Genomic DNA, 9665 nt, shown 5'->3' with positions numbered 1-9665 from the left:
GCTCTCTGCCCCGATTCTCCTGCTCTAGCCGCCCTGCTCTCTGCCCCGATCAGGCTTCTCTGCTCTCTGCCCTGCTATTTTTTTTTTTTTTTCTGTCTATCTTTGGTGAGGCTCCACTTAGAGTATTGCCTGTCCCGATTCTTTCTGGCTACCCTGACTTTCCTGCTTTCTGCTACCCTTTCCTGCAGCACAAGCCCATGGTTTGGAGAGGCTACACTCAGAGTACTGCCTGCCCTATTTTTTCTGACTCTCCTGCTCTCTGCCACAACCTACTCTCTGCCTGCCCCGACTCTTTCTAGCTCCCCCGACTCTCCTGCTCTCTGCTGCGACCTACTCTCTGCCTGCCCCAACTCTCTCTAGTTCCTCCGATTCTCCTGCTCTCTGCCTGCCCCGTCTCTCCTGCTCTCTGCCGCCCTTCCCCTCAGTGCGAGCCAATCTGGGACTGAGGGCTGAGCCTAAGGGAGTCCCTGATTGGCTCAGGCGCCTCAGGCCTCTCCCAAGGGGGAGGAGTCCGAGGCACTTGAGCCAATCAGGGCCTTAGGCTCCTCCCTGTGCATCACATGATGCACCCAGGCAGACATATCGCTGGAGTCCGGAGGAGCAGGAGGGACTGAGCACCCCTCCTGCTCCCAACTTAAAGGTACGGATCATGACCTTTGATATGTTAGTGCACTTTTAGACTTTATTTGTAACACTTCAATATCACTTTTGTTGAGCAGGTGATTTAGGGACTATTGCACTTTATTATATATGAGGGTATATTTATTGTGATGATTATATCTAAATAATTGTTATTCATAATAAACCAGATTGAATTGCAGTACTCCCCCAAAATTCACGGGAGTTCCATTCCAGGAACCCCTGTGAATTTTGAAAAACCATAAATGCGGTTTCTCGCCTGTCAAAAGGAAGGGGAGGCAGGAGAGGGCAGCTGGTGTGCCGGCAGGTGAAGAAAATCACTCGCATTCTGCTCCAACCGCCTTTTCCTACACCAATCAGGAGCTGCTTTGACATGACTTTGGTGTAGCCCGACTTTACTATAGGAAGAGGCGGTCGGAGCAGACCACGAATGAGCGAGTCCGCGATTTAAGAACCACAAATTCATGGGAGAATACTGTATTTTATTTATTTAGTTATTTAATGTGATGTCCTGCAGATTAGAGAATGACATGGGGACAAATTTGTCCCTGTCCCCGCAGGAACTCAATTTCCCCGTCCCTTCCCCGTGAGTTTTGTCGCTGTCGCTGTCACTGTCCCTGCCCCATTCCTGTAAGCTCTGTTTTATCCGCACAAGCCTCGAACACTTATGATTTTTAAGTGTTTGAAGCTTGTGCAGATGAGGACAGAGCATGCAGGAATGGAGCAAGGTCAGGAAAAGAACTCGCTGGGACGGGACAGAAAAAATGAGCTCCATGTGTCATTCTCTACTGCAAATGCCATTCTAGAATTGGTGTTTTCTGTGCAGTACTGGAGCACCTAACAAGGGGTGCCCATTTGTAGAATTGACCTCAAAGGGCAAGTCCATATGGAGGGGGAGGGAGGACAAGATTTAGTCACCAAGAATGCACACAAAGCTGTTTGGACGCTATTAAAAACCCATCTCTTTGATCTGTCAAGCGGACCCTAAGCAGCTGACTTAAACTTTGTTGAATATATTGATGTGTGAGATGTACGACTGCATTTGTCAACTTGATGACGGTTTCTCTTTCCTATTTATTTTATGGAGTTTCCTTCTTTTTCCTACACTTGACATGCCTTGAAGTTTTTAATAAACCTTAAACTGGCATTTATTTGTGTCTGTACCCACACATACATGCATAAAATATCAATATTCTGACTGAATGTTATTATATAAGATGGCACCTAAATGTGATAACGTGTAGTTTGCAGGAAGCTTTGACATAGATGGAGTCTGAGGGGCACACATTTCTACATGCACATTAGAGAATAGGGTGAGACAAAAATAAAAAGTAATCCCTTGGAGTTTTTTTGCTATATTCTCAACAACCATTTGGGATTTCATAAAAATATAAGAATAGCATTACTGTGTCAGACCAATGGTCCATCAAGCCCAGTAGCCTGTTCTCACGTGGCCTATCCAGGTCACTAGTACCTGGCCAAAACCTAAGGTGTAGCAATATTCCATGCTACCAATACAGGGCAAGCAGTGACTTCCCCCATGTCTTTCTCAATAACATACTCTGGACTTTTCCTCCAGGAACTTGTCCAACCCTTTCTTAAAGCCAGCTATGCTATCCGCTCTTACCACATCCTCTGGCAACGTGTTCCAGAGCTTAACTATTTTCAGAGTGAAAAAAATTTTCCTCCTATTGGTTTTAAAAGTATTTCTATGTAACTTCATCGAGTGTGCCATAGTCTTTGTAATTTTTGACAGAGCGAAAAATCGATCCACTTGTACTCGTTCTTCTCCACTCAGGATTTTGTAGACTTCAATCATATCAACCCTCAGCCGTCTCTTTTCCAAGCTGAAGAGCCCTAACCATGTTAGTTTTTACTCATACGAGAGGAGTTCCATCCCCTTGACCATATTGGTCAGTCTACTTTGAACCTTTTCTAGCGCCACTATATCTTTTTTGAGATAAGGAGACCAAAATCGAATGCTTTATTTGTTATTATGGGGCATAACAGAATGTTTCAGCTCTGGGGGAACACTGCAGAACACAAGAACACCATTTTGTATTTTCCTCACCCTCTGTGGGGGGGGGGGGTTGGTTTGTATTGCTTTTTTCTGTGTATGCACTCTTATTGCCACCTTCAATAAAAATTATTTGGGAAAAAAAGAATTCTATTTCAATTCTAACCTTGGATTCTTGTATATGTGTTTTGTTTAATCGGTTTTACTATTAATACTGTAAAAGTTTAGATTCTAAGCTGCCTAGGAGGGTTCACATTGCAGCGGGATAGTAAGATTTTAATAAACTTGGAAACTTGTTACAGTATTATGATCCATGTTTATGTGCCTAGTGGCATGAGATCATCTTTAAACACAGCAAATTAAAAGACTTTAGCATGACCACCCAGCGATTTTCACACTTTCAAAAATGTTTACACTCTAGGGTGGGGGATACTTTATTTTTTCCTCCTCATCCTATACACATGTTCATTTGGAATTTAGGTGCAATTATTTACATGTGTAGATTATAGGATACTGCAAGGGGCTACTGAAGAAAAGTTCTCAGCCCAGCCACAAAAAGTGTCAAGAATTGTGTGGAATAACTTGCAAGTTTCATGAGTCCGCATCATTCTCTTTTTGGTTGGGCTGAGAAATTTTCAGCAGTCCCTCGTACTGACCATGCATTTGCAATTTAAGTACAATCGTTTATGTGTGTAGATTATAGAATGGAGGATTAAAGGCTGGATTTAGTAAATGGTGCTGAAAGTTAGGCACAGGATAAAATTGGAACTCAGCACTATTCTATAAAGGATACTGCAGGATGAGTGCTCTTTATAGAATAGTGCAGTGTATCTCAAACGTTTTTTTTAGCTCTGGCACAGTAAATGGAGCAAATATTTTTCATGGCACATCTGAAATTCTAAAATTGCAAAACCAACAATAAATTAAATCTGAGAGTTATTTATTTCAAGTTTTTTAAGCTATCAGGCTCATAATAAAAATACATAGACATCCAAAAAGTATCCTAAATCGGCACTTGGACATTCTAATTGCCAGGACGTCCAAGTGTTGATAATCGAAACTGGCTTTTTGTACATCTAGCAAGGTATTTCCAGCCTCTGTACTTTCAGAGCATGAAGTGGGCGTGGTGTTAGGGGAAAGGCTTTGGGTGGTGTCAAGGGCAGGTTATAAATGGATGTTTTGCAGTGATGGAACTAGACCTATTTTAAAAGAATCTAAGTGCCACAAAGGTGCTCAGCCTGACCAGATGACTACTGCATGCATCAAGGTAAGACTCCCCCAGTGTTCACTGACCACCTTCTACCACACAAAAATGAGAACAAAAAGGTACATACCTGTCTCTAATACAGCAGCATCTGGTATGGGGAAGCCTAGAGCTGCACAAAAGTGTCTTAAGTAGCCTAGTGGGTGGGTTAATGAACCAGAGAGGATGACCGAGGCCCATAAGCCAATCTAACCACTACATTTATGGTAGAACATGTGAAGCCACTCAAATCCTATTATACTGCCATATAGGTCTGAATGACAATGGAAAAACAGTTTGTTCAACCCAACTCAAACAGACAATTACATATGAACAAACTCATGCAGATAAACTTTTATTGCCAGACCTCAAACACCCAAGACACTACTTGTTTTGATTCGTGTCCTTACTGGGGTGACGTGTTCATCATCGGTCTGGTTTTATTACTTTTAGTGCAGGTAAGACCCAAATTAACCAATGTGGTGCTATAATTAAATTATAAAGAAGAGCACTTAGCTTATAGCCCAACGGCTACCCAGCCGTTTCACTGGCAAGTTTCATCAGGGGCTGATTCTCTTCATAATTCCATTATTGTCTTGTATTGCTTATGGGTCCGATTATTACGGAGAATCTCCCCGCACTTCTCCTGCATAAAAAATAAAACTACTTGCCATTAATTTTCAAGGACTAAATCACGTCAAAGAATGTTGCTTGTCTAGGGGTTGAATCCTTATGTACTCAGGCGCTCATAACATTGACAGACTCTTGCGTACATGACATACATGTCATGTATTCTAGCATATACTTATTAAGGGAATTTTTATAAATAAATTAAAATTCTTGAATCTCTCGTGGCACACCTGGGATTTCTTCGGGGTACACCACTGTGCCATAGCACACAGCTTGAGAGGCACTGGAATAGTGCTTAGTGCATATTCCAGCACCCAACTTTGGGCATAAGAACTTCCACCAACTAAACCTGATGTAAATCCTGATGTAACATGGGTGCCCAGCCTCCAAATTCTATAACACTACATCTAATTCTTTGGAATGCCCCTGGCCCTCATCCTTTGGAGTTGCACGCAAGAGGATTATAGACTCATGTGCAGCCAGATCTGTGCCCAAATCCAAATTAGAGCCAATTCATCAAGCGATCATTAATTGTGAACAGTTCATTAACTAATTTATTTGAGGATAGACCTCGGGATTGCAGGTCATTTTGGGCACCATTTATAGAACCCAGGGGTAAGTGACTTGTCCATGAGCACAAGGGGATCACAGTGGGATTTGAACTGGGCTTCCCTAGCTCTTAGCCCATTTGTTCTATCCATTAGGCTACTCCTTCATATGGTCATTTATTTTTTCTGCTTGCTATATGAAATTGCCTTTATAAATTATGCCATGGCAATTCACAATCCACTAGTTACCAAGTAATTTATCATGGACTAATCAAAATATATCAAGCTTACAAAACTTATCAAGAAAATTTTGTGGACCTTCAGAATATGAGCTGATTTCAAATTATATTTTATGAATCACTCACGCCACTCTTCATTGGACCAGACTTTCTTATTGATATCACTATGCTTATAAATATCCAAACAAGTTATATATTTATATTCTTCTACTTATCTTAGATAGTCTTAGAGCTGTTCTTTAGTTACCCAACTCATTCATTCATATTCATAAATTCAGTTCAATCTTCCTGCAGATACCCCCCAACATGGTACAAAATTTCACGATTAGCAGCATCAGGATTTTTTAAAATCTATGACAAAACTTTTTAAAAAAAAATATATTAGCTATCAAACGAAAGACAAGTCCACAACATTTCACCAGATATCTTCAGGATTTACTCAGAAACCGATCCAAACATTTCACACAACTTCTTATTTTTTCAAAATGGCCACTACATTTGTTATCTTAAGCATATTATGTGAGGAGGACTCTCCAATCAGATCCAGCCAAAGGCATCCAATCAAATTTCAGTTGGTATAGAAACTATATTACCCATAAAACTTCTTTTCTTTGTGTCTGTTTTGGAAGAACATCTTCCTTATCCAAAATTTATCAGGTAGAAGACCAACTGAAACTACGCACCTCCCTCCATATTCACGGGGGTGAGGGGCAGAGCCGGCCAGTGAATATGGAAAATTTGTGACTAACTTTTGGGCCGACTTTGACCCACTATCGTCTCCCTCCTGCCTCCCGGACCTGGTGGTCTAGTGGTGACATGGAGCAGGAGCGATCTTCCTACACTCCTGCCCCGTGCATAGTTGTCATCAAAAATGGCTTCCGTGAGCTCCTGTTGTAGTCTTGTGAGACCATGGGAACTCACAGCAGCCATTTTCGATGACAGATCTGCATGGGGCAGAAGTGTAGGATGATTGCTCCTGCCCTGCGTCACCGTTAGACCACCAGGTAAGGTCGATTTACTGGGGGAGGGTGGGGGTGTTTCCTGGCCCCAAAAACTGTGAATAGTCGAAACCGCAGGTGCCAACACTGCGAATAAGGAAGGAGGAGTGTACTAAAGTAGATGGTTTAGCAACTTCTTTATCGGATGTTTCTAACATGGTTGAAATGTTTAATAAATCTACTTTTGGATTCTGATCATTAGTTTGATCAGAGGAGTGTTGGAGTCAGAGGACTTAGGCATTACACTAACAGCAAAAGAAAAACATAAAAAAAGAAAAAACCTTCAACATTCGGCTTCCTGATGTAGCCTTTGCGAAACATAATAATAATAACAGTTTATAAACCACAGGACCGTGAAGTTCTATGCGGTTTACAATGATTGAGTGAAAAGTTCAGAGTTAGTGATTAACAGTTCTAGATATCATTTGTTGAGGACTAAGATTGAATAGGTCAGTTACCTAAGTACTTCATGAACAGATGTGTTTTTAGGTGTTTCCCCGAATTCCCTATAGGTAGTAGGCATGAGCAGTTGTTCCATAGACTGTGTTGGAGCCGAGATACAGTTTCCAGTTAAGTGTTTCAGTTTTAATCTACAAAGCTATGTAACAAAATAGGAGCCTAGTGCTTAAAATGATGTGCTGTGATTCAATAACCAACGCACAGTGTCAGCGACCTCGTATCGCTGTAAGGCGCCCTGTTGAAGTACTTATGAGCACAACTGAATTTCAAAAATTTATTAGAAACAGTTTGTTACATACAGTTCTTAAGTACATGTTGAGCTAATACGTTCTGATGGGAATAGGGTTTTTGTTTTTGTATCTATATTGATTGCTCCCCTACTCCAAGAAATTTAGTTTTGGACTTAAATCCCCTGTGATTTTGGAAAGATGGATATGTAGCAGAAAGTGAAGGCAAGAAAAACAGCAAATGGATAAAGGTGGCCCTGGATACACAGTTAAGAGCACAGACAGAAGGAAATGCAGGGCAGAGACTGGGAAAAGATGGTTTGAAAAACAAAATCACCAGACAACAAAGGTAGGGGAAATTATTTTATTTTCAAATTAGTGATTGAATTGTGTCAATTTTGAGAATTTTCATCTGCTGTCTATATTTTGCACTGTTCAGGAAGAAATGCATTTGCTTCTATTTCTCTGGGGTTGGACTGCATGCAGAGTCTTGCATCTTAGGGTTTTGTTTGTGTATATTAGCACTTTTAGTTTGTGGTCTTGTATTTGCATAGGGGTTATCTGTGTTCCGTATGTGTGACCAAGGCCAGGTGTTCTGGTAGGAATGAATGTTGAGAAGCATACAGTTTATCTTGTGTAGTTTAATTTTGTGGTTAACCATTATGTGTTGCTAATAAGTTTATATTGTGTGTATTTATGAAAAATGAATGGAAAAAATGGTATTACAATTAGTACTATTATGGGGCGGGGACTGGGGCGGAGATTGGGCAGGGTCTGGGGCAGAGCTTTTGGGCTCCCCCAAACAAAAAAGTATTCCGCTGCCTATGCCTAGAATGACTATTTGAATAAAGTTGGGATTAAGTATGGTAACATCTACGAGGTGAAAATAACCAGGTGAATTGCTGGAATGGTGTCTCAGGCTGAGGAAGGATCTATACTTCTACTAAAACTAAGTATCTTAATAAAAAATTTGGCCCACGACTTATCCTGTGTTTTAGATTTCGGCCCCTTAATGTGATTGAGTTTGACACCCCTGTACTAATCAGTTAGTGTGCGACAATATAGCTGCGCTAGTTGATTAGTATAAAACCTGCCCATTCTACCCCCCTGACCTGCATGGGTAGCATCCACACATGCAAAATTACTATGGAACTCCTCAGTGTCCTCCGCGGTTATCCCTTTTGTTGCTTTGGCAAGTTCACATTAGTGCTTGCTGCAGCTTAGTTAAAGGGCCTTTTAGTGTGTAAGTAAAAGGGGAAGAACACAAGGGCAAAGCATGGGAGGGGCACTGGCATATCTCCAAATTATGTATGCAAGCCCATTTACACCTGCTATTGACATAGCAAAGGAGTGCACCAATGCTGACTTAATGGCATCTTGGTGCCCAAATGCTGTTATAGAATTAGTGCTCAACGCACTGCATTGATGTGCCTACACTGAGGACCTGCTAAAACAATGGTCTTAAACTCAAACCCTTTGCAGGGCCACATTTTGGATTTATAGGTACTTGGAGGGTCGCAGAAAAAATAGTTAATGTCTTATTAAAAAAATGACAATTTTGCATGAGGTAAAACTCTTTATAGTTTATAAATCTTTCCTTTTGGCTAAGTCTTAATAATAATAATATTGTGATTTATAGCTAAAGAGACATATGATCAAGAAACTGTTTTATTTTACCTTTGTGATTATGATAAACATACCGAGAGGCTCAAAATAGTACCTGGCGGGCTGCATGTGGCCCCCGGGCCGCGGGTTTGAGACCACTGTGCTAAAGGGAAGAAAAATTCACTGGAGTATCTTACCTCCTTACAAAGGAGAGGGAAGAGGAGGAGGATGGAAGGGAAAGAAAAGGGGGATGAGTCATCCACTTCTTTGAATCCAGTGTCATACTCTCTTTTTTTTTTTTTTAATTCTTTATTCATTTTTATACTTACATCAAGTGCATCAAAAAATTACACCATTTTAATTTAAGTACATCGCTTGAAATTCTACATTCTTCATATTAAATAGAATTATCTCTTTCCCCCATCCTTTCAGTATCTCATAACACATACAGTATACCATATAATAAATTCCCCCTTCCCCCACCCCATTCTTTCATTTGTACAAAACAGGGAAATAATACCTATTCATTGCAATATTTTGTTAATGGCTCCCACACATCTGAAATTTATTAAAATTCCCTTTCTGAATAGCTAATGTTCTTTCCATTTTATAAATATGACACACTGAATTCCACCAAAAACTGTAGTTTAATCTATTCCAATTACATATTATTTGTTGTATGGCGACTCCTGTTAAAATAAGTAAGAGTTTATTATTTTTGGAAGAAATTTGCTCTTAACCCTCATAGACATGCCAAATAATACTGTGTCATACGATAATGCCACATGATTTTCTAATAAACTATTAATTTGGCCCAAATCGATTTCCAAAAATCCATAATAAATGGGCAATAGAACAATAAATGATCTAAAGTCCCTGCCTCAAGATGACAATGCCAACATCTATCAGACTTAGAACGATCTAATTTTTGTAAACGAACAGGGGTCCAGAATGCTCTATGCAACAGGAAAAACCATGTTTGTCTCATAGATGCAGACACTGTACATTCCATCCTCCAAGACTAAATTTGTAGCCATTGAGACGCAGTAACTTTATGCTT

The 9665-nt window shown here is 40.4% G+C and overlaps 1 protein-coding gene across 1 annotated transcript in view; it reads left to right on the top strand.

Moving 5' to 3' along the window:
- The first annotated feature begins 622 nt into the window (after nucleotides 1-622).
- Nucleotides 623-9665, top strand: part of GRID1 (glutamate ionotropic receptor delta type subunit 1) — a 1864061-nt gene continuing 1855018 nt past the window's right edge. Inside the window, exon 1 of the mRNA XM_033941939.1 lies at nucleotides 623-640. The gene's annotated coding sequence lies outside the window, so the exon portion shown is untranslated. The remainder of the gene's footprint in view (nucleotides 641-9665) is intronic.

Source organism: Geotrypetes seraphini, chromosome 4, assembly GCF_902459505.1.
Source record: "Geotrypetes seraphini chromosome 4, aGeoSer1.1, whole genome shotgun sequence".
Classification (NCBI taxonomy): domain Eukaryota; kingdom Metazoa; phylum Chordata; class Amphibia; order Gymnophiona; family Dermophiidae; genus Geotrypetes; species Geotrypetes seraphini.
The sequence above is the reverse complement of the archived record's forward strand: the minus strand, read 5'-3'. Positions and strand labels throughout refer to the sequence as shown.